Source organism: Dermacentor silvarum, chromosome 11 (genome assembly GCF_013339745.2).
Source record: "Dermacentor silvarum isolate Dsil-2018 chromosome 11, BIME_Dsil_1.4, whole genome shotgun sequence".
Taxonomy (NCBI): domain Eukaryota; kingdom Metazoa; phylum Arthropoda; class Arachnida; order Ixodida; family Ixodidae; genus Dermacentor; species Dermacentor silvarum.
In genome coordinates this window covers 35,757,619-35,783,246 of record NC_051164.1, presented here as the reverse complement: position 1 = coordinate 35,783,246, position 25,628 = coordinate 35,757,619, and the positions used below count along the sequence as shown (strand labels likewise).

The window sequence follows — 25,628 nt, the reverse complement described above, 5'->3', positions numbered from 1 at the left end:
AACCACCGCCCAAAACTTGTGTGTCTATAAAGCTGGCTTAAAAAGGCATACAAACTAGAACTACTGATTCCCACCAGTACGAGCGCGGATCTCTTCCTAAGGTTATCACTCACAACGCACTGGACGAACTCATAGAAGCACAACAAACATCTCAGGCAGAACGCCTTACCAAACCAAAACAGGACGGATATTTATTTATTTATTTATTTATTTATTTATTTATTTATTTATACCTCAAATGCCCTGGTATGGGGTATTACATGAGGGGTGGGTTACATTTCTACGAGTTCTTCGATGAGTGACTTGAAGTGGCACGGGTCGGAGTGGTGCGCAGCGTCGGTGGGCAGATGATTCCAGTCATTCGCTGTTCGAATGAAAAATGAGTTGAGGTGCGCAGTAGTGCGCGCAGGTGGTGGGTATACAGCTTTAGAGTGACTGTTGCGGAGCGAAAGGCGATGAGCAGGTACGATAATCGAGTGAGCAAGAGACGAGTGATAAAACTTGTGGTAGAGGGACAGGCGCGCTATTTTTCTGCGTGACACAAGACTGGGAAGATTAGCCGTATGTTTTAGATCAGTGACGCTAGAATAGTATGAATAATCTGAGAAGACAAATCTAATAGCACGGTTTTGAATAGACTCAAGAGATTTCTGTAGGTTAATCTGGTACGGGTCCCAAACTGCGCATGCGTATTCCAGCTTGGGACGAATGAACGTTTGGTACGTTAGCAATTTTACGTGAGGAGGGGTAACTTAAGGTTACGCCGGACATAGCCAAGGACACGGTTAGCTTCATTTGTTATGCTTCCTATATGATGTGACCAGCTGAGGTCATTAGTCACTGTGATACCAAGGTACTTATACGATGAAGCTAAAGATAATTCGGAGCCAAAAATGACGTACCTATGTGCTTGGTAGGAAGCTCGGCGGTGGAATGAGATCTGCGAAGTCTTCTTGATATTTAAACACATTAGCCAAGTTCTACACCAGTTTTCAACAGTTAGTAAATCGTTTTGAAGGGAAATGTTATCATGGAAGCTATGGATAGGACGGTAAAGGACACAATCGTCTGCGAAAAGTCGAATACAGGAGGAGATGTTTGTCGGTAGGTCATTGATGAAGATTAAAAAAAGTAATGGTCCGAGGACGTGCCTTGAGGAACTCCGGATATAACAGGCGCTAATGAGGAAGTATGCCCATTAATACAGACAAACTGTTGCCTGTTTTGTAGGAAGTCACACAGCCAGTCGAAGACAAAAAGCTAAAGATTTAGGTGTGAGAGCTTAAGAATAGTCGTTTGTGTGGTACCTTGTCAAAGGCTTTCGCGAAGTCGAGGAACAGGGCGTCTATGGGAATATTGCGATCAATGCTTGAGCTGATGTCATGAGTAAATAATGCAAGCTGGGTCTCACAAGATAAACCTTTTTGAAAACCATGTTGCTGTGGGTGAAAGAAGTCAACAGAGATTAGAAACTTGGTTACATGCGAATAAATGACGTGCTCCATTAATTTTGAAGCCACACACGTTAATGAAATCGGTCGATAGCTATTATGTGATGACGAAGTACCTTTCTTTGGGACTGGGATGATCTTGCCCACCTTCCAGTCCTGTGGCACCACTCCTAATGACAGGGACTGTTGGAAAATGTGAGACAGGATGACACTTGTACTATGCTTGGTATTTTTTAACACCTTGGAGTTAATTCCGTCGATGCCTGCAGAAGATGACAATTTAAGATTGTCAATTAGTTTGCTGATGCCATGAGGGCTGACTTGTATATCGGGCATAGTAGGGTAACTAAATTCAGGAAAATTGGGCAGTTCATCATTCGGTTCGAGAGTGAATACAGAAGAAAAAGTTTCATTGAGTACATCAGGAACTACTGCTTCAGGAAGAGGGTTATTGTGATCGTCGCATAAGAAACAGTTTTAAGGTGGGCTGGTTTAATTGTTTTCCAGAATTGCTTTGGATTATTACGCAACATTGTAGGCAATGTAGTAGAAAGGAAACGTTGCTTAGCTTCTGCTGCAAAGCGCTGAAATGTTTTTTCAGCCACGTGGTATCTTGCCCAAGCGCATGCGTTGTTAGTATTTTTGGCGGCTCGAAAATGTCTCTTCTTTTTGTTATTCAGACGTTTTAAGTTGTTATTGAACCAAGGGGACGATACGCGCTCTGTAACATAAATGGTTGGTATATATCGATTAATTAGGTCACGCATTTTGTTTTTAAACAACAGCCAGTTTGTCTCAACTGATCTATCCAGAAAATCAACTAGGAACCAAGTGCAGAACTCAGTTAGGTCTCTATTCATGCTGCCATAATCTCCTTTATCGTACAGTGTTAATAATTTCTTTTCTTTTTTAGGGAGTAATAGTTTGCAATGAATGGAACCATGAACTATTACGTGGTCACTCAGCCCAGGTAAAATTGTTAGTGACGAGACATTATCAGGGTGTGACGTCAACAAAAGATCTAGTATGTGTGCGCTTTTATCAGTAAGTCTCGTTGGTTCCAAGATTAGCTGTGTAAGACCAAATGTGAGGCACATGTTCAAAAATTCACATTCTTCGTTATTCTTGATAAAGATGATAACATATCAAGCCAGTTTATGGAGGGAAAGTTGAAGTCGCCGTATAAAATGATGGAAGCGTTACGGTGTGTGGACGTTATAGAGCAAAGTAATTCGTGTAGCGAAACAATGAAGGAAGGTTCAGCGTCAGGAGGGCGATAGCATACACCTAATATAACAGGTGGATATGAAATTTTACAAACCAGGAGTAAGGCTTCGATTGGCGTAGCAATGTTGATTAATGAGCAGTTAAGACTACGGTGGGTAGCCAGCATAACACCACCGCCCCGCCTACCGTCTCGGTCGCGACGAAAAATATCAAAATCGGGGAAAGTGCATAACAGTTCAGAGTCATCAACAGATGAATTCAGCCATGTTTCGGTAAGAGCAATTATTTTAGATTCAGTGGTTTCGACAAGGTATTGAAGTGAATCACGTTTTGGAATAATGCTTCTAATGTTTGTGTAAAGAAATGGGAAAGGGTCACACGTATTTCCGGAGGCATTGCGAGGTAGCTATGTTTTATATGGGATGACCCTGTTGTTGGAGTGATCAAATACATAGCTCCTATTATCTATAATCAGCTTGTCGTGACGAAGCTTAAAAGCTTTCCCTTGGGATTTGCCATACTCAACGAGGCTTTTGCGGGCATCACGGGTGTTGCGGGAGTAGTCTTCGGATATTCTGAAGCCTGATCCTCTTAGTTTTTTTTTTTTTTTTTTTTGCATTCGAAAGAATACGTTGTTTTGCTTTGAAGTTGGCGAGCATCACAATGATAGGTCTGTTTTATTTGTTCGAATTTTCCGAGCCGGTGGGCGCGCTCTATGTCACTTGACTGGATGTCAAGATTAAGGTTAGAGCTGCAGTGCTGTATAATTAGGCTTTCAGATTGATCCCACGTTTCACGTCCTGCATCTGGCAACCCAAAAAACACTAGGTTGTTACGACGCGACCTATTTTCAGCGTCGTCTATTCGTGCTGCCAGATTTGCAATATCAGCGGCGTTACGCATTGTAAGGTCGTGGGTGTTATCTAATTTTGTTTTCATCGCAGCAATGCACGAACAGTCCTCCTCAATCTTGTCCAGTCTTTTTCTTATATTTTCAAACACCTTGTCATTTTGCGATAACTTAGTGCGATCGATTTCATTTCATTTAGCAAGGAGGTCTGTCCTGAGCGAATTTCGTCAAGAGCAGACATAATATCCCCCGACGTTTGCGTAGTAGCGGAACGAAGGCTAGGACCGGGATTTTCTTCGATGTCGCCGGCGAGTAGTAGTAGTTTTACCAAAATGCACGTACATTGTTTCACAGTGAGCAAGAAGCTGCGTGGGCCCGGCAGCACAACGAGGGCAGCGTAACTGGTGCGCTTAGCAAACAAAGAGCATTTGTTATTTACCTGCAAGTAAAGCAGATGCGCAAGTTACAAATATAGTCACAATATACTACGCAAGTTAGGAATGAATTGCCACAATCAAGCCGGGGAAAAGAGGACGATAACGATAGAAATGTGTGACAAACTCCTAGTACCAATTGTACCAAAGAACATGCATCCAGTTTGCAACAAGGGCAGATGCACGAGTAGAGCAGATAAAAATGATCCAAAGCTAAGGTTCAAACTACAGAGCAACCTTCGCAGACGCGGCCGATTACCCAGACAGAAATAGCTACGTGACAGTAGTCGCAGATCATACCTAAAAACCACTTATAAGTGTTTTAGATAAAACCAAACATTCCGAAACAGCAGAGGAGGTAGCATTTGCACTAGCATTGGTCTCCACTAATGCTCAATACAACATTAGCGATTCTCAGGCGGCCATTAGAAACTATGCTAAAGGTAGGATCTCTCCTGAGGCGTGTCACATCATCAGAGGCAACCAAGCAATATTCTCCAAAGCAGAGAAGAACGGCAGGCAATTGCTCTGGTTCCCAACGCGCACGACTTCAGGCATTTCCGCAATAGACCCCCACGAGTTAGAACACCGCGAAGCTCGAGGACTTACTCGCCGAACAGAGCAAGGAGTGACTTCCATCGGTCAGGTGAATGTGGAGGAGATCTGGAGAGAAAATAACAGATTAACAACATTTATCGATATTATCAAATTCTGTCAAAATCGGAGGCGAATATGATCGCTGCCTCACACTAAACTGAACACAGCTTTGTCCTTTGCTTGGAGGCGATTTCAAACAGAAATCTATATGAGCCCCGTGCAAATAAACACTTCTTACCCCGAGTTATAGGTGAGCGTTACATGTAAGCTTTTCAAGTCTGCTAGAGCCACCCTTAAACAAATGTTGTGGGGATGTAAAATATATCAAGAGAAAATGGAAGTGTCGCCGGAAAATCTACGGGCGGGGTGGTCGGTCACGTACCTCAGCTCAGAATGCAGCGAGCCATGGAAACCGTGCGGGAGCCACAGCTCCCAGTGGCCAACTAGGAGGTTCCAGGCCCTGGCCTCCCGATCTCCGGAATCCAAATAAAGTTCTCACTCCCCCACTTGCAATGATGAGACCGGCTTGCGAACATATTACAGCCATCTCTTTTTCATAGAAAATGGGGTTCCTACCGATGCACTGACAATAATAAAAGTTCGACATATGTTAGGTACACTCGTGTAAAACAAAGAGGAAGCCTGTTGCACATTTGGTGATACATGAAGTTATACAATCGCGGTTGTACTTGGCTGTACGACATATTGTAGCGTTAGCTACACTGGCCTAGCCAAGCCCGTTTCGCGCGGCACATCAAGAGCCGTGCTGCGCATGCGCAAGGATCAGTGATGTCACACGGCTTGCGCACCGGAGCCACTGGAGCCGGCACCTCTCGCGCACTCCGCCGCCGCCGCGCGCGACTCACCGCCGCCGGTCTGCGCATTCCAGAGGAGTGACGTCGTAGCCGTGGTAGACGCACTGGCGCCGGCGCGCGCTCGCTGTGCAGTCGCCGTCTGACACTGCGCTGGAGCCGCTGCGCTTCTGACTGGCGTTTGCCAGTGTGGTATAGCCATGGAGAAGGAGAGCGCAAATGCTGCTCAACAGCGCAGAAGAACGGAGAAGCTTGACTCATCGGACACCGAAGTAGTTGCCTGGCAATTAGCGGTTGAGCGTAGGAGGAATGAATACATGTGCCACATAATACGTATACCGCGTGTGTGTCATTGGAGCAGCAGTAAGCATGACAATCAAGCTAATCCTTGACAATCTAGACAACCAGGAAAGCTAAGAATAATCAGCTGAACCTTTGCTAACGCTACGTATATCCTGGCATAGCCGAGCTAAGCCACTGCAACTTTTTGGTAATGTTTTAAGTTACGCAACTGGGGCTAGACAGCAAGACATAACGAGCCGCAATGGGAAGTACAAGAGTGGCACTAAGATGACCTCTTGACTGAGATACAGTGGCACACGCTTTTTTCCGCAGTGACGTACTCACGCAGCGGCCGTCATCGCGAGCCGGAAGAGCGTGCACGCTCCTCCATCACTCGCCACCGTGACGAGCTGAAATTGAAGATAAAGAAGAAAGAGAAGAAGGAAGAGGAAGAAGGCTGACGTAGCATCCCTGAATGGACCAATAATACCGGTCCTTCCAGTGGTGGCACAAATAACCGCAATCACATATCGGAGTTTTTCAATTCGTAGAGATATAATTGAAACAATAACAACATGGACTGAATTTCAGCACCCAAAATTTCCGTGGAAAATACATTGGTGTCCATTAAGACAATCGGAAGTAATAATCACAAAATTACGCTGCCGTGTCCCACCATTAAACCTATACTTACGCAGGACTGGTCTGGCGATATCGCCGCTGTGTCCATTCTGTCTAGAAATAGAAACCGTAGAACACTACGTTTTAATATGTCGTCGGTATAAATTACAAAGAAAAAGAATTCTTGAAATTCCGCTCGCTAAATTACGGGTACATTTAACATCAGAAATAGTACTATCTTTCAGTGCCTCGGTATTCGGCTTCAGCCACAGGGACGTGTTTGATCCCGTTTGTGGTTTCATTCAATCAACAAAACGAATAAAATTTTAAATCCATACTTTTACAATTAGAGATATAGCATGACATTTATATTATAAAAAGTGCAGTATAGGAAAATTATTCTGCCTGTTCTGATTACTAAATTGCACAGTAACAGTAGTTTCAAAAACCGTAACTAAAAGTTCAGGTGCCCAATTCTTGGCCAATCCCCCGGAGTGGGTACGAGCCATGTGCTGAGGATATCATCATCATCATCAACATCAACATCATCATCATCATCATCAAGTTAAACCTAATGAAAAGCCAAGTTAAAGCGAGGGAAGGGTCGCCAGCTATGCTGTTTGCTAATACGCAGCTACACTCGTGTGAAGCCGCCCTAATTTTTTCTTGTTTCTTTCATATTTCTGTTCTGAATTTTGTACCCCGCATTCCTCAATTCAGCGGATCGTTTTCTCGCCTCCCTTATTTCCCTTTCATAGTTTATACCAAGTTACTAAGACTTCGCAATTGATAACTGTATTTACCTTTCTGTCGTCCTTTCTATTGCTTTTTTTTTCTTATGGCACGCGTTGGTTTTCTGTTTCTTCTAGGCGCCCGTATTCTTAGCCTCTACCCTGCAGTGGTTACGTGCCTCCGTTGTTTTATTCCTATCCCATTTCGGTCATCATCATCGTCACCATCACGTTGTCTCGAGCGATCTCGTGCACGCGGTTCCAACCATTCGCTGTCTCAGTTCGAACGCCCTTGGTTAGGCCTTCTCAGCTGACCTCGCATTTCCGTTCGTGCAGTTTTTTCCTCCGCTGGCACCCGTTCATCGTACTTGGCCACCACGTTTCCATGGAAGTATTCTCCGGCAAGACATCGAGAAGCAGCACTAAACAACACCATAAGGTGGGACACGCATGATTAGGTGGATGCCACTTTAGCGGCCGCAGGCCAACGATTGACACGTTGTAACTGCGAATTTGTTCAAGAACTGCGCGCACAATAGCAACCGCGGAAATGTGCCGGCAGGCGAGTCACGAGGTCGCGGGAAGCCATTGAGAAAAACTGCCAGCAATTTTTCGCCCGGGCTGCTCTATAGCGGGTGCCGACAAGACAGGCACTGCGTTATATATAGTTTATTAGTGCTAACTTTGCGAGGCGATTATTGTACAGATTGTGTGAAGTGTATTTCTTGCTTGTGGCATGCTGTTTATTTGGTGGGCCTTATTTATGGAGCATTTAATAACTGCTGCCGCTGTCCGTGGCACGCGTTGTTGCCTTTATAGGGCACTGTCTTCCCGGCAGATGATTATTTATAAAATAAGGTGTTCGGGGCTCTACGATGATAATCAATGCTGCAGACGAATCTGGGCACTGCTCAACACAGCGGTCGCCTTCACATCGCCCTTTTTGTCATGGTACCACCTGAATTGCTCACGCTGACTATAGACGCCAGGCATAAAATAGCGGTGCCTGAAGTTCACCATTAGAGAGATTCACAAGATTAGATGTTTAGCAACGACCGTCTGAGCTCGTGTGCATCCCAGAAGGCTTCACAACATGTTCTTTCTTATGGTCAAATCCTTGAACGCTTCTCCGGAAGAGGCACGGTCCCAAATTCTCAGGAGCGTAGGACAGCGACAGTCATCGAATGAAGTTAGCGACAATGCGATAAACATAACTCATAGCCTGGAAGCTCCACAACTTTAGTTTGTCCTGCCGAAGTTAGCAAAATTATGTAAACGGTGGCTGCCACCTTCTTACACAGCGCCTTCCTGCCCACCTTTTCGCACATACAGGGTATCTCAATTATCATGCAGCAAGATTTAAAAAATATGCAAATGCCACGTAACTAAACAGAACCAAGGTAATGCTGTTTGCCGTAGCTTGGAAATACTTAGATTATTTTTTGCGTTCTGCCTAATTGCATAAGGGGTCCTAATTATTTAAACTTTTAAAATATTATAATTAGATAAAAACTGTGTGAACACGAAAAACAAAAAAAGACTGCTTTCTGTTGCTCAATACGTGCTACATAAAAGTGTTTTTCCAAGCGTGAAAAAAGCCCGCTAATACACGCACAATTGCCGCGTGACTGGGCGCTCGAGGCACTTTGCGTGTATTCGCGGGCTTCTTTGCCACTCGGAAAATTACTCGAAGGAGCCTAAAATCAACTTGGTATGGTGCAATTCCAATTCGTGGCTCATTATGATAACGTTCTGTAAATGTAGCTTCAATTCGCAGTCGATAGACACTAATTGTGAGAGGTGTGGTGCGGCCATGTGAAAAAAAATTTGTGTGGTGCGTACGATTTGAATAGCCTTCTATGTTTAAACGTGCCCTCAAAATGCTACGACTAAACTCAGCTCTTTCTCGTTTGTCGAAAAGCACCACAGTGGGTGATGAGACGCAGTTGTGGGGACCTCCGGACTAATTTTCATCGCTTCAGGTTCTTGAACGTGGACCTATATAGACAAAGCGGGTGTATGTGCATTCGCCTGCCCCCCCCCCCCCCCCCCCCCTTTTCCTAAATATGGAACACGCGTCCAGCTGTCAAACCTACGAGCTCATCTCGTGCAGTGAGGAGTCATAATCATTAACCAGCCGCTGCCTAATCATTTTTCGTCCGCTGCATAAACTCCATTCTGATCAACCGACATACTGTCTGTTGCGTCGTTTACGACGAAAGCTCTCATAACCACCTCTTTAATCATTCACTAGAGAATAGTTGCTACCCAGACATACTAAAAATTGCTAAAGTCGTTCCCATATATAAATCTGGAGATCAGAACACACCATGTAGTTATAGGCCGATATCAGTTTTAAGTGTCATTAACACCCTTTTTGAAAAATTAGTTGCGCAACAATTAAAGGAATTTATTACCGAGAATAATATTATAGTTCCACAACAACATGGATTTGTTTCAAACAAATCAACATCTACAGCCGTATTAAGCCTTTCACAGCACATTTATTCTGCCATGCACCAAGATGAAATTGCAGTTGTGCTGTTTTTAGACATCAAGAAGGCATTCGACACAGTTTGCCACACTATACTATTGCGCAAATTAGAAGGCTATGGCTTTACTAATAACGTACTGAAATTTTTTTCCAGTTATTTATCATTTCGTAAACAATATGTGGTAATTAATGATTTCATATCTGAAGTTAAATATATATCATGCGGCGTTCCACAGGGATCCGTTCTGGGTCCTTTATTATTTTCTATTTACATAAATGATCTTCCTCAGGCACTGCACTTCTCAGAAACTCTGATGTATGCAGATGACACGGCACTTACATTTACTGGTAAATCGCTTATAACACTGCAGAACCGTATAATGGTGGAACTGTCAGCTCTGTCTTCCTGGTTTTCAAGTAATCGACTGACGCTGAATGTAGCAAAAACAAAATATGTAATTTTTCATTCTAGACAAACGACACTAGACTACAGTTTAATTTCTCTCTCGTTAGACGCCAGTTTAATTGAGCAGGTATTCTCGTTTAAATACTTAGGGGTTCTTTTCGATAATCATTTACATTGGAAGGACCACGTCAACAATGTATGTAAGAAATTAGCGTTCGGGTGCTACACTCTGATAAAAGCCAAGCAGTATTTTCCATCTTCCGTGCTTAGATCTCTATACTTTTCGTTCTGTCACTCTCACATTAGCTATTGCATTGAATCTTGGGGAATTACATGTGACATACTTATCGCCTTTACTGCGTCTTCAAAAACGGGCATTACGGATTATTAGCTCCAGCGCATTCTGCCTATCAAGCACAAATTTTTTTGAAGAGCTTCGTATTTTATCTTTTACGTCATTGCGAAGTTATAAGATCTGCATCACTATAAACAACATTATTCAAACTAATTCTCCATTACCGTCGAGCATTTTCTTTTTCCCAAACCGTGACACTAGGCATGCTTCTAATCTCAATTTTAACCTACCAAAATGTAGCAACTTGTACGGTGAACGGCTAATTCAGTTTGCCGGCGCCAAAGTTTGGAATGAGCTACCAATAGAAATAAAAGTAGCTAGAGATTTTGACATGAGTTGCAAACTGTATTACTTATCTAACCAAACAGAACGGTGAAATGTATTGTTACTGCTGCGTGATTGTTCTTTCTTTTTCGTATTTTTGTTTTTCTTTGTTTTCCCCCTTTGATTTGGGTTGTGAAATGTTTGTTTCCTTCAGAGAATTGTTCAATTGCTTAAGTATAAATCTGTGGTTGTTAGAATTTGGTTGCTTGTTTTTCTCCTTCTACATAACCTGTATGCAAAGTCAATATTGGACCGGCTACTAGCTATTAAGCTATCGGTCCAAACAGTGTTTTGCGCATTCATTTCGGGTTTTTAATAAAGTGTTTTCCTCCTCAAAAAAAAAAAAACACATTGACGTGTTAAGATAACCGCCTACATCTGGAAACAACCTGTGCGCAGGATTTTTTTGGGCAGGTACTGGGCGACCGTGACCTTTTTCTCTTTTTCTACGCAATCGTACGATTCGCGTGTCGTAGTTAACTAGAGTTGCAACTTACGTAACACGCTTTACTATTGTACTTTGCTCGGGCTGGGCTTCTGCTGCCATTTCGTACGCTTTTATGTAAGCCGGGTATTCTGGACTCTGGGCAACTGCAGGGCTATTTTTTAAGTGCTCCGTCCTAGTCAAGCATTTAATTGAATTCCGGGGTTTTGCGGGCCAAAATCACGATTTTATTATGAGGGACGCCATAGTGTCTCGTAGTGCACGCCGTAGTCCGGATGAGTTTTGAACACCGGGGCATGTCTAACGTGCCCCCAATGCACGACCCACGGGTGTTTTCGCATTTCGCCCACATCGAAATGAGGCCGACACGGCCGGGATTCGATCCCACGACCTCATGCTTAGCAGCGCCGCATCATAACGGCTAAGCCACCGCGACGGGTAAACTAATCAAGCTTTTCTTTTATTGCAGAAAAAGAACCGGGCCTTTCGGGTAAGGATTTCTATTATCCTGACGGTTGCTAATACAGAAAATTTTCAGCAGCGTCATTGGACTCCTAAAATGTTATTAGTCTTTTATTGCGATAGCAATTATATGGACACTCAAAAGCAGATTTCTGCCGTCGGCGTCGCCGTCGCCGTCGCCGTCGCCGTGAGGTTCCGTATGACGTCATTTGGAGAAGAAATCGTCGCCGCGCGCCGAACGCTGTATGTGCGAGTGAAAGGGCGCGAGGGGCGCGTCTTTCACGGGGAGTGAACGCACGGCGGAGAACAAACGCGCGTTCTGCGCCGTGCTCGCTTAAGGGCTGCAGAAGTAGGCGTCTCTGTTCTCCTTCACAATCACCATGTATGTAGAGCAAACGTGCCTTCTTCCAATGAGCGAGAGGCCATGGGGGAGGGGGAGGGAAGGGAGGCGACGTTTAGCTGCGGCACGCAGTGCCTATTTATATCAGAGGCTCCGGCAACAGTCACCAACGCCGCACGCATTTTCAGCGAACGCGGGCAAAACGCCGATGGCGTCGACAACAGTTCTGCGTGTTGTTGCTACCAAAGTCGCTCACCTTACTTCGTATGACATTGCTGTGTTGCTATCGCATTCATTGCTTCGCCCTTAGGGCGAAACTGTGACATTTTTTTTTCTTATGCAGTTTTGGCAGAAAGAAATCTCTTTCAGGAGGCTCACTTAAGAACAGGGGAGAAGGTTTGGGATCGGGTGACGAATTTAATAGATGAATTCTGCTATGATGCGCTTGAGCATTTTCCCGGTGCTGATATTCTGATAGCCTGCTTTGTAGCGCAGTAGACTCCACAAGGAAAGCCATTAAAAACAATTGCAGGACGCTTAAGCTTCGCCTTTAGGAGTGGAACGCGATAGCATTCAGGGATCCCCGACTGCTTATCAGGCTTTTTTTCTCGTATATTCAAATTACAGTCAGACGCCAGCACGTCTGGAGGTTGTCTTATCAGGCTTTTTTTCTCGTATATTCAAATTACAGTCAGACGCCAGCACGTCTGGAGGTTGTCGTTAAGTCATACTTTACGATTTTTCTGACGGCATTTACGTTGAGAAATTCAATTTTTTGATCACTAACGCCTTGCTCCACGCGAAGGGCCTGCCCGGTCGGGGTACTTCTGGATGATGTGGTTCGGCATGATTATTTCCGCCAAAGACGCCGGCGCTTAAGCCGACGCCGGATTTTCTGCGACACGGGGCCCTTAACGCCTATCGCATTAAAACGCGCATTTAGACCACGCATACCCAGATCGCGCAACTTCTCGTTTTCTGCAGACAGTCGAGTGAAACAAGACGACCAGAATGTTTTCAGTAGTAATTCTCTCAAGTTATCATTATCGCATGATTTTTGAATGAACAACTTATAATCGCCAACTAATATGTTGGACCACTCCGTGTGTTGAAGGAAAGCAAATCGCAGGTAATTTTCGTATTTCCCAAGCTTATATGGACACTCAAAAGCAGATTTCTGCCGTCGGCGTCGCCGTCGCCGTGAGGTTCCGTACGACGTCAATGGAGATGAAATCGTGACCGCGCGGTGGTAAGTGGTTCTTGAGGGAAAGGGAAAGGTTGGCGCTATCTTCTGCAGCCCTTGAGGGAGCACGGCTCACGCCAAGACCGCGCGCCGCCGAACGCTGTATGTGCGAGTGAAAGGGCGCGAGGGACGCGCTCTTTCACGGGGAGTGAACGCACGGCGGAGAACAAACGCGCGTTCTGCGCCGTGCCTCCTTAAGGGCTGCAATGGCGTCTCTTTCCTCCTTTACAATCACCATATATGTAGAGCAAACGCGCCTTCTTCCGCGCGAGAGGCCGTGGGGGAGGGGGGAAGGGGGAGGGAAGGGAGGCGAGTTTAGCTGCGGCACCAAGTGAATTGATCCGGCAACAGTCACCAACGCCGCACGCATTTTAAGCGAACGCGGGAAAAAACGCCGACGGCGTCACCTGAAGTATACTTGAAGTATACTTGAAGTAATCTGCGACATACGTTAGGTCTGAAAATGAAAATGTGCTTGCTACAGTTTCTTGAATTGATTTTTCTCACCTATATGCAACATATTTCTTTTAAATGGTTTCAGTCGTTGCCTCATGAGAACATTTATAGATTTATGTGTATTTGAACAGAAATTGGAGGTGGCTCCAATCTGAAGTTTCCCGTAGACGCGCACCTAAATCTGTGAGCAGGAGTGTTCTAATCTTTTCATTCCGCTGCTATCATAATGTGGCCACCATTAACTGGAAATGATCCCATGACATCGTGCTCAGCTGGGGACGTATTCTGCAACAATTACTTTCATCGGTGGCCTTGCCTTGGCCGTCAGCCGCGCGCTGATTGGCTCATTAAACAATATCGAATGAGCTGATTGGCTGGTTGAGCATTACGTGTTTATGAGCTCATGGAATCTGCTCAATCAGCCAATCAGCGTGCGCCAAACGGCGAAGGCATGACCAAGGCGATAGCGTCGCTTAAGTGGATTATCGCAGAATGCGTTCCCTGCTGAACGCCACAACCGCACTGTAGAGGAACAGAAAACCATCGAAAAAACGCGTACACGAGAAAGAAAATGACAGGATGAGCTATGGAGTTGCAAGTTTACATTTGTAAATCCAGCGCTCATCTTGGCCACATCTTCCTTGTGTACTCGTTTTCTTCGATGGTTTATTGCTCAACTGATCAACGTTTACTGGTTTACTGATGAACGCACCCACCGAGAAAATCTGCAGAACGATGGCCACGAAGGCAACCATGGTCGTTTATATACTTTTTCAATGGAATTTTCCTCCTTGTGGATTCGCTCGTTTAAAATCATGCAGATTAGTTATGGAGTTTTGTGGAGGGATGTAAGACTAAGTCGTCGGGAATTAAGAATGATAAAAAGATGACGACTGTGTTATTCATAAATAACTTTTTTCTCGTGCGCTGATTTGCGTATAAAACGTAACTGTATTATTTTTAAACGGTCCACATAAGCAGACTTGTCAGCGTCCTCTCTCACATGCTAGAATTTGTCACGAATGGTTGCTTTTTCTCTTGCTTCTCACAGCATGCGTTCTCAATCCTGTCAATTCCTTGGCCGCGCGTCTACACTCGCTGGAACACGGGTTTTGTAGGAGTGGTCTTAAAATATTGCTATATTTATCCTAAATTTCGAACAACAGGCACTTTGCGACGTTCTTTGGCAGCATTAAGCGCAGGTTTCATCTCGAGGGCGACACCAGTTGCCGTATTCTCATACGTGCCAAATTCAGAAATGCTCTCATTCGCCAGACGGTGAACGGATTTGAATTATATTGCTTACTTTTAACAGAGAAAGCTAAATTCTGCAAACAGTATGAAGCAGAATATTTTCCGCCGTTTTATTTTATTTTACTTTTCACTCATTAGAGTCTTGAAGTAAAAAAAAAAAAAAAAAACTGTGCCACAAAGTGTATGAAAATATCACCTTTTACCAAAAAGCAGATACCAACGTCCTGTAAAATACACTTGTTGGAGAATGTGAAGCTGACATTTATGTTGTAATTCTTTACAGCTTGTCATCAGATTCACACAGGCTAATCTGGGTTACAGATGGTGAATCGATTCATATAGTCTAACTACACATATATAAAGCTCCTATCTTTGATAACATTGCTTTAAACATCCTTTGACTTGCATTTCTTAAACTTAGCTTATCTTTGTTTTTTCGTAGAATGGCAGTGATATGTAGTTCTTCACGTTGCAAAGCATTATTTTCGAGTCGGAGTTGACATTAGAACAAATTTTCATCAGATATATGTGTTAGGAAACTTCTTAAACCTTTGACTTTACTGCGAATGCGCTGGCGTGCGTATGATTTTGGAAAATGTCGCTCTCGCATTGTCGGCATCGGCTGCCATCGTAAGTTTTCTGGCAAGTAGCGCGTTGTGGCGCTCTGTGAAACATCTCTGTTTCAAATATATTTGAGTCACCTCAACTTTAATTTCGCCAACTCAGATCAGCCTACACTCAATTTCTTCTTTCTGTAGTGAGGCGTGCCACAGGGTCCATGGACAAATTTCACATCTAGTCAAAGCCACTTGTGGGGTACATGCATTCTTGCACACAATGGGGCTGGCCTCTCGATGAAAGGCGCATATTTTCGACTTAATTCACGCCTTTCTGTTCACATTGCCCTTTAACCCGACGCACAGTAGCAGGCTTGAGGAGCCACCGTTAGGCCTATTTCTCAGCTATTTCTAACCCCTTAGGTCATGGTGTCTACGTTTGTGGATGCGAACTGTTTGCGTCAATTATGGCCCGTAGCAGCTCAAGAAAATACACTACGGAAACTAAGCTGCGGGTTATTTGGTCCTTCTGCTTACTTAATGTTACTCCAGTGCACACCAGTCTGCAGAGAAGTGCTACGCTAGGCCACTTTAATAAAGACACTACCATGTCAATCGGTATGATAGACTTGACACTCTCCGACATTTCATTTTGTTTCTCGTTATCCATAGAGTCAATAAAAACTAGCACATACGGTTTATGGAGCTGAAAGAAAATTCTTACTAATCCTTGCATATTACTTTCCTTTAACAAGGACTGTAGCATCATATATTAAAATTTGTTGACTTTGGTGCATTTATGAACAGATCATTGTAACGTACGACTAAAGAGGCTTAAATAAACTTATCTCTCTCTCTTTCATTCTTTCTACTTTGGCCCTACCAAATAGCGGCGCATTGACGGAATGCCCGTGACGTCACCGTCCCGAGGAGGCATGCAGAGTTGCGGAGGTGTCAGCCTAGGCGGCCAAAGCTGCCTCGCGGAGGAGATCGGGTCCCCGCACACGCCGTCCATTTCTGCGGGCGCTGTCTCGCGACTGCAGCGCCCTCTACCGCGACGGCAACGCGCCAATCACGTTGACGTGGACAGCGGACTCGAGGGCGAACCGCACGGGGTCACCGACCTCGTGGGCAAGAAATCCATGGCCAACACCACTCAGCCGTAAATTTTATTGTGTTTGTCAATATTTATTGAAAATAAGGAAAATGGTGGATAAGCAAGAAATGTAGTATAATCTTGATGCTACAAATTTCAGAACGTAACATAGAATATTGGCATCATCCGAACTTTGTATATTTTTGTACACTTTTTGTATTTTCAAAGATATTCAAAAAGCAAAAAATTTATTCATGCACATTTTATCACTACTGTGAGGGTCCCACACAGCTTCAGTTTGATTTCATTTATTGAACCTTGGAAACGTCCGAGACTTGGGCGCCCTTTAGAATTGATTTCCAGGGAAGTTCAATGGCTTTACATAATTAAGGCCGCCTTTTTGGGAAGCCTTTATAATTGGCGTTTGCTGACTCTCGCAAATCACTTCGGTAAACTCTAGCTCAGGTTGAGTCAGTCAGGCTTTCTTCAACCGACAGTGGCTTTCACCTGAGGGATAGTTAATTTCATAGCGCGTGAACGAGTGCGCATTATCTGGAGGTTGAGGGGAAACTGCATGAAATGAGTTAAGCATTATACTGCCTGCACGTGAGCTTTCTCGATTTATTACAGTGAGAGCACGCCCGCTCGTACCCTACAGAAGGGGTGATCGGCATCACTGTTCACTCTTGCACACGCGTATGCATGAGCCCGCGGAAGTCTCTTGTGACAACTTGTTTAACGAATGCAGACAGTGTGGGTTGGAATCGCGGTTTCAGCGCCGGTGGTTTGGCTATTTCACCGGAGTGCGCGATGAAGACGCCAACGTCTGGAAACCAGAGTTGAGCCACGGAAAGCTTCCTGCAAAAAAAAAATAATTATTAAGAAAAATTATAATAATAAACAAATGCGTGACGCCTATTTTAGGCGAAATTGTTAGGGCATGGTTTTTTAATGACTGCATCACGACGACTGACAGGAGCGTCAGTGCTTTGTCATCAAATGACGTCAAAACCACCTTAGTGTTTCATGATGTGACGAGCAATCCTGCAGATGCGTCTGAGACAGGAAACCGCGCGCGCCTCTCTTGGGACCCTTTTGATTTTCAAGTTTAACGTCAATTACAGAAGGAGAGAATGAGATAGATAACATTGAAAGTTTCCGGACTGAAAAAAGCTGTAAGGGGTTCCTCCTAAAAAAAGCACATTTATTATCTGAACAATAAATCCTTATAGTAAAATTAAATAAACGTTTGATTTTTCTGAATAGCTAGGCAATACTCAAGCACCACAAAAAATGGTAAGAACACAATGACGATGACACAGGGTCGCATACCTCGCTTTTTTCGTCCCAACTATGGCGCACCAAGATTTAAAAATATGGAAATGCCACCTAGCTGAACATAACCAAGGTAATCTTCCATGCCATCGTTCGGCGATACTCAGAATATTTTTTGGATTCCGCCTAATGCGATAATTTTTCTCATTTAAATAATCAAGCGCTGAGTTCTTATACTTAGATGGAAATTGTCAATGATAATGTTGAGCAATATCAGAAACTCCTGATACAGCTTTCTGCTGCTCAAAACGTTATACATAAAAGTGTTTTTATGTTGCTCAACAATTTTCTCACTGATAATTTACATCTAATTTTTATAATTGAGAAGTGTAATATTTAATTTAAATTACTTAGCTAATTAGGTGGGATCCAAGAAATATACACAGTATGTCCAAGAGACGGCAAAAACTTTACCTTGGGTGTGTCCAGCTAAGAGGCATTTGCATATTTTTAAATTTTGGTGTAGGATAAATGCGACACTCTTTAGAGTAGTGCAAGTCGAAAAGTCACGCAACGGCAAACCTAAGTACGCGAATACCATAAAAAAGCGGTAAGAAGCAAATTTGTAAAGACCTCTTATATGTACGCCTAATTTGGCAGTGACAGATAAAGGCTGGGAAGGTTACATTTTGCGTTTTCGGTTAGTAAGTTCAGATACTGCGGTTGGAGAATCGGAAACTATTATCCAACAGCAAGCAAATCAAGACACGAAATTGTCAATTCTTCTTTCAAAGTGTCAGAGTCAGGGAACATGGGGTCACCTATTTTTTAGCGGCACCTGCAGTTGATTGAAGTTCTCGCTCACCGAACAGGACCACCACCGGAACGGGGCCCTCGGACATACCCTTTTCGGGGATTGTGGAAGTGCCAAGCGAAGAGCACCCACTCGGGGAACAGAGCGCCCAACCGGCTCCCGTGGCACTGGCGACCATGGCGTCGGCTTGCCTGGTCATCAGCCTGCTCACCCTGTTGTGGCGCCCTGCTGCGCCAGCGCACAGACGTCGCCGCAGCGTCTGCCGGACGCGGGCTTGCGTGGCTCTCAACGACATGTTGGTGGCCGCGTCCAACGCCAGCGTCGACCCCTGCGACAACTTCTACGAGCGCGTGTGCGGCGGCTGGAGGGAGTCGGCCTCCGTGTACGAGAACCATCTGAGCCACTTTGTCGACAAGGTATGATATGCTGCCCTCAAAAATGTTGAAGCTATTTATTCCATGTAAAATCAGGCTGGCCCATGCCGAGGCATTGAAAGAGGGAATCTGACGAATGAACATGGTTTTTTGTTTTCTTCGACATAGATGAAGTAGATTGATGATGATGTTGAAGTGGAGGAAGTGCCATAATGACGAAAGCACAACAACGTAACGGAAAGTACAAACGGACAATGCTGACAGAGCAAACTGAGCTCTTAGCTCCTGAATGCTATTACAATTACCTTTCTCTCGTAATGTCTTCCTTCGCTTGTAAAGTAGGCCTACGGAGCTGTGACGTAAGCATGTTGTAGTCTCGAGAGCGGAAGGAAAGTGCGATATTACAAGCTCCTCTCTCCAAGTTCCACTGTAATACAAGATAGCATTCGCTACAGATGGCGAATGTTCTCTCCATATTGAAAAAGCGTTGCAGCGCTCCTTCAAAGGGGTCCTGAACCCCACTTTGGGCTAGGGGAAAAATCCTGAGCCACGCCACTCATGGGAAGTTGGATGACCGGCGAAGCGACACAGAATGAAGAGCGGAAGGAAACTAGATGCGGAAGCGCCTGGAACGCCGATAAAGAGATGGCGGTGAGAACGTAGACATGGCCGACGCGGGTCACACGAAACGTCCCTCGTTTCCTTTCGACGAGACCGCCGCCACGGGAGAGTGGAAGGAAAAGAAAATAGACACGCAAGCGCTTGCACTGCCGACAAACAGAGGGTGGTGCGAGCGTAGACATGACATGGATTGAGCCTCTTCCTCGTCACAACCACCATCTTTCTCTCTCGTGGGTCGCCCAGCGGCAACTGTTTGAGAAAGCTTTATAATCTACCTTAGAGTCTGCTGATCTTGAAAATGATGCATAATAATAACTAATCTGATCAATATGCATACCCAAGTGTCGAGACGTATAAGCTTTTGCATAGAATCAAAACATTTTTATCAAACTTGGGACCTGAGTATAGTTGGCGCAGAACAAACACGCACGGAACCCAAGCCACAAATAGCTTTGCTGTAAAAACATAGTCCGCGGATAGCATACGCTGCTCTGAACATCTCAGCCAAAACTTGCAGTCGTGCACGACACGTGGCGCTCACACGCGGAGCACACTGTCACTTTTCTCTCAAACTCTGTTTTCAACAGAAGAGAGCTCCTCACTGTTTTTTGGACGCTTCATTTCGTAATACGAAATATTCCCATACCCGGCTGCCAATAGCTGACATCATTGAAGATGGATGTTTGGATCAGTGCGCGTCTTCCGGATGTTACGGTGTATATTTATTCACGAAGTTTATTTAACAGACTGAAGTAAGCGAAAATATGCTTTAGAATTTCAATAATAATTACCTACTTCTGGAAGCAGCCGACTATCTTTTGCTCACGCTCGGCCCCGCGAACCCGTGTAAGAATTACAATTTGCGAGCCTGCTTATCGGTGTTGTGGCCGTCGGGTCTCGCTAACTTCGACTAGGTTTGGACGCTAAACTAGCCTCGAACCACGCGAAACTTATGGTGAGACGACACGCATGCTACCAGCGCGTGCTCACTCCTGGCGGCTCCTGGTTAGACTCTTCGGCATACTATTGACAGCGCTTCAGAATACACACGTTGGATGTTCGTACTATCCGTCGGTAAAGCTGGTGAAGGACAAAACCTGTCCGCACCTCGTAGCATCATCAGACTAGAGCATATGAGCGCGAGCCCTGTCGTGCACAAAGAAAACGCTATAGCACTACAGTGGCATGTAGCTGTCGTCTGCTACGTAGCGTAGATATCGCGGCCGACGCGCAGTCATCTCGCTGAGTGCATTACGTCTCGCTGACGACAAACGTGTACGGCTCACGTTTAGTAACGTCGTAGGCACGAGAATTGTAAGTAGTGTCGTCTACGTTAACATCCAAAATCAAATTGGAACTTCGCTGCCGCGGTGACGCCCAGTAGACGAAGCGTTCCGGGCGCACCCCGCTCCGCCGTATCCTTCGCCGTGCAAGGCATCCAAGAAGGAGCGGAAGCGCCGCGAAGGACGTGTTTGATTGCCAATAACTCCGCTTTTGCTGACCGCATTTAATTACGTTTTCCGGCAAGGGATTCCTGAAATAGCATATTTTAACATGATCTGCATTTATCTACTTCGATAAGAAGTGGTTGAGGGCGCCTTTGAGCAAGAACAGCAATTCAATTGATTTTAGTCGGCAATTCTGTAGCTCAAAGAAATGTCTGTGCGCTGCCTTGTTTAACACCAGGTAATCGACGTTCTCGTGCGAGCATATATGAACAAAAAGGCGAGTAACCCAACTCAACAGGCCACCATGCTGCTGCAAAGCTGCCTAGTCATCGTCGAGGATGGCCGAGACGAAATGAACGCCTTCAACCGCAGACTAAGTTTGGTATTGCGTGGTCGTATGTGGACAGCAAGAGCGGAGAGCTCACCGTATAGCGGCAGCCAGGGTGTTCGAGGCGTTTCGGATCTCACCACTGCTTAGCATCCGCAAGAGTCGAACCAAGGCGGGCGAAGTGTTTCTTCGCATCGAGCCTGGTGACGCACTGCCAAACTGGGTCAAGATGCGAGCACTGCTAGTGAAAGAAGGAAACTACCGCAGCTATTACGAACGCGTTGCAGATCTCTACAATAGCGACGCGACACCTACAATAAGTTTCCCGGAGTTCAATCAGATAGAAAGCGTACAGATTTCGGTATTCATGTGCGCCGACCGCGGCGATGCCGAAATGGTTGAACTTGACTCTATGGATCAGCTCAGCCGCCACATAGAACATAACAGCTTCATGCAGCTTCGAGCATTCTTGAAATAGACCCTCGATCTGCCATCATCGACGAGGGTGCAAATGTGCGCCGTGTAATACATCAAACATCTTCAAGATTTATCGAAGCAGCTGGGCGAACAGCGGTTGGAGTTCAACCTCGGCTGGTGCATGCTGCAGGCCATGTGGCGATTTACCAGCAAATCGTACTCACAATTTTGGTATCGGAGCGTACGCTCCACTCTGGACACCGTTGTCGAACGGCCCAGCCATGCTGACTGTATCGAGTTGACTGAGATGCTCCTGGGATGGACCGCGTACGCAGAGTTCTCGGGTACTCACGAGGACGCTGAGGCACGGAACGACGTGAATGGGATAGCGCGGACCATCGTCGACCTCTTCGTCAAGCAGGTCAAACGCGGTAGCTGGTCTTTTATGTCCGATCGCGTAGCTCTCGAGCATCGAGCCTTCGACGACGTCCTTTTCCACAGCGAGCGCTTCAGCAAGCAAGATCTTAGCGACGTGTTCGACACAGTCGCCATGAACGTTTCGCTGCTGCATAACTGTATGTTCGTTGCCAGGGCCAACGCACGCATCTCCGAGGAACAAAGGGGGTCGGTGACCTCTAGCTACATGAGACAACTCCGTGAATCCGATGGCTACGCTTTCTTCGACTCGCAGAGGTTGGCTGTTTGCATTCCTCCACTCTTCCCGATGCTACCGCTGTACGACCGGGACACCCTCGCAAAAACCGCCCACCATCCTGAAGTGCCGCTCACACGAGCAGTCGCTTCCTCTGATTTTTCGAGGCAGCGCCTCAAAAAACTGCTCGCAACCGTTCACCCGGATGCCAGAGTGGCAAACGGCAAGGGTCCCAGGCTACTTCCAGAGGGTGGCCCTACCAGGAGGGAACGCGCAACGTTGCTTCGACTGCGCACGGGCTGCGTCGGGATGGCGGCACGGCTGCACGCCAAGGGACGCTCCAGCTCACCGGCCTGCGACCCCGACACCCTCGACCACCTTCTCTGTGCTTGCCCAGCGCTGGCACAGGACAGCTCAAGGGTCATGACTGCCTACAGGCAACAGGTTCTATCTACTGCGACAACCAGCGACCTCCTGTTCACGTCGCCTCCCCACCTCCGAGCTCTCCATAGCCTCTTAGAGTTTGTGGATCACCGCCCATCGCTAAGCGCTCGCCCACAGCAGGCCATCGCCTTCATCACCGGCCTCCTTCATGATGGGATGAGACTACTGCTGCTTCTCCTTCTCTTCCTCACACCTTTATCTCCCACTTCCCCTTCCCCTGACGCTGCGCCATGCTCCCTATTGGTCAGCCGAAATAGGCGTCATTTTCCTTGATAAAAGACTACTACCGGGACTTAACAGTAGCGGCTAAGTACGGTATACTATCGGAACGCTGCTGGGTGCGGCCGCTGTACGGCTCTTCGAGAGCCGCCTCCCCCATAACTCGGTGGTACTCGCCAAGGTTGAAGAGAAACTCGCCTGCTTTGCTTCGCCCGTGGTCCCATCACGGACCAACCAGCACGCGTACCTGGCCGCAGCGGTTGACCTCGTCTGGGATGCATTCGTGTCGGCCGATACCAATGGGTCAACGGCGGCCGATGACCTTGGCAACTACAGCAGCGACGCAACGTTCTTCGTGGTGATGTGTCACCTCTTGTGCAAAGCGCGCACGTCGCTCCAGGTCGAGTTCAGCTGCAACCAGATAGTGAAGAACAGCCGCGTCTGCGCGCGGGTTTTGAACTGCGAAGTCGACAGGTCCATGAACCCCAAGAAAAATTGCGATTTCTTCTCGTACACCTGAGGCTGCTTTAGGTTTGGTCACTTCGTATTCATTGCCCAGACAAATACTCGTGACCACTTTGTTTATTGCGTTTACTTTGAGTGAACACTGCAACTGAGCTGCCCCTATTGCGTGTGTTGCAATTTTGCAATATGGTGCCGCTTTATAATCCTTGGTAGCATGGCGATGATACATGAATAATTGTGTCACCTAATGTAACTTTTGTTATATCCTTGATTATCACACTTCCGATAGTGCTGCAAAATGTCGTCGCGCACTTTTCGCGTCTGTGTTCGCTGTTCACGCCTCACAAGGTATCAGTCATGTAGCATCGTATTTGTGATATTGATATTGTGTATGATAATGTCAGTTTTATAACCGAACCGGTTCAGATGAAACTGTCAGCTGATGATTGCATTCTGTTCAACGAAATTCTATATATCTAATCATTTATTTTCCTTTCAAGAGTTGTATGTATCTATATATCCATATTGTTTGTTTTCCACAATTTGTTTGATGTGTGAAGCAAATTTACTTAAATGTGATGTGTGTGCTATATGCTCTTACTCTCTCTTTCCTTTCTCTCTTTTGTTTTCCTTTCTCCTTTTCTAAAATTTTTCATCTGTTCGCTTCTTGCTGTCTGCTACCTTTTGGACCCTCAGGTTATTAGGACTAGACAAGTTGCTGTTTGTAGCAACTTTTTTTATTAATGCCTTCGCACCTTGTACCGCTTGTTTTCAAGAATAAAGGCATTATTATTATTATTATTATTATTATTATTATTATTATTATTATTATTATTATTATTATTATTATTAAATAAACTGTCCTAGTGATCAAGTTCTGCTTAACTCTCACCTCCAGAAAATTGACACGTGGTGCAGTAATTGGGACATGCAACTTAATGCCAGGAAAACAGTTTTTATGAAGATTACCAATAAAAAAACTGGTGCATTCCTTAGTGTACACTCTTCCATCGCATCTCCTCATCGATGGTATTGAATATAAATACCTTGGTGTTACCATAATAAACCGTTTAAGATGGAACAATCATATTGCCAGTGTTTATTCATCCTCCTACCGAAAACTTGGGCTTCTCCACCATGAACCTAAATATGCTCCTTCCAGGGTAAAACGCTGAGCCTACTATAGACTCATCAGACCGAAACTAGAGTATGCTTGTTCAGTTTGGGACCCCTACACTAAGCAGATTATTGAGGCACTGGAATCAATCCAGCGGAAAGCCGTATGCCTATTTTTTTTCTAAATACCGTACTACCGACTCTCACTCCGCTTGAATGAAAGAACATGCCATCCCACCACTTAAGAAATAAGGAAAATTCAAAGATTAAAATTTCTATTTTTACTAAAGAACATGAGTCCTCATCCGTATCTAACGCCCCTTACTACCTTCATACAAGGTATCATCATAATCAGTCTCTAACTCCATACAACGCCAAAATAAACGCCTTTAAGTATTCTGTCTATCCACGCACAATTGAGGTGCCTTCTAATGCGGTTATATTCATCGACTCTATAGACAAATTGATTGTTTCTTTTCTATAGTCATGTTTTGCATTTGTATAAATTTTCCCCTGTTACTGCTGTAAAATGCCCCATTGTAAATAAGTTATGTTTATTATTGGTGTCATTGCTGTGGATTCATATTGTGCAGTATTGTATTCTTAAGGCCCTCCTGCTTGGGCCCGCTAAAGGGCCTGCAGTATTTGGTAAATAAAATAAATATACATGTCCATGGCTAGGCGTCAAACGCACAGAAAGCACTAAACTGCGAAATAACGAGGTACACAAAGCAGAGCTGCTAGAGCTCCGCTAAACGTGTGCCTGTAGCCATACACCATGCTCTTCTCAAGTATGCTTCTGCGTGCATGTTACTAGAGCTTTACAACGATTCGAAGAGTATATCATACAGCTATTGATTACTTTGATCTGTTACTAGTAAAATATGGTGTGCAATATTAGCCACAACAGGGTCCTCATGAAATCCTTTCAGCTATCCATTGTTCTTTCACGAACAGCAATTGGAATTTTCGCAAGAAACATTCTCCCGTTTAAATGCAGCAACCTGCAAGACCTGGC

The 25,628-nt window shown here is 45.2% G+C and overlaps 1 protein-coding gene across 1 annotated transcript in view; it reads left to right on the top strand.

Moving 5' to 3' along the window:
• The window catches only part of LOC125941403 (uncharacterized), a 46,681-nt gene that overhangs the window by 20,083 nt on the left and 970 nt on the right, over positions 1-25,628 (top strand). The window lies entirely within an intron of this gene.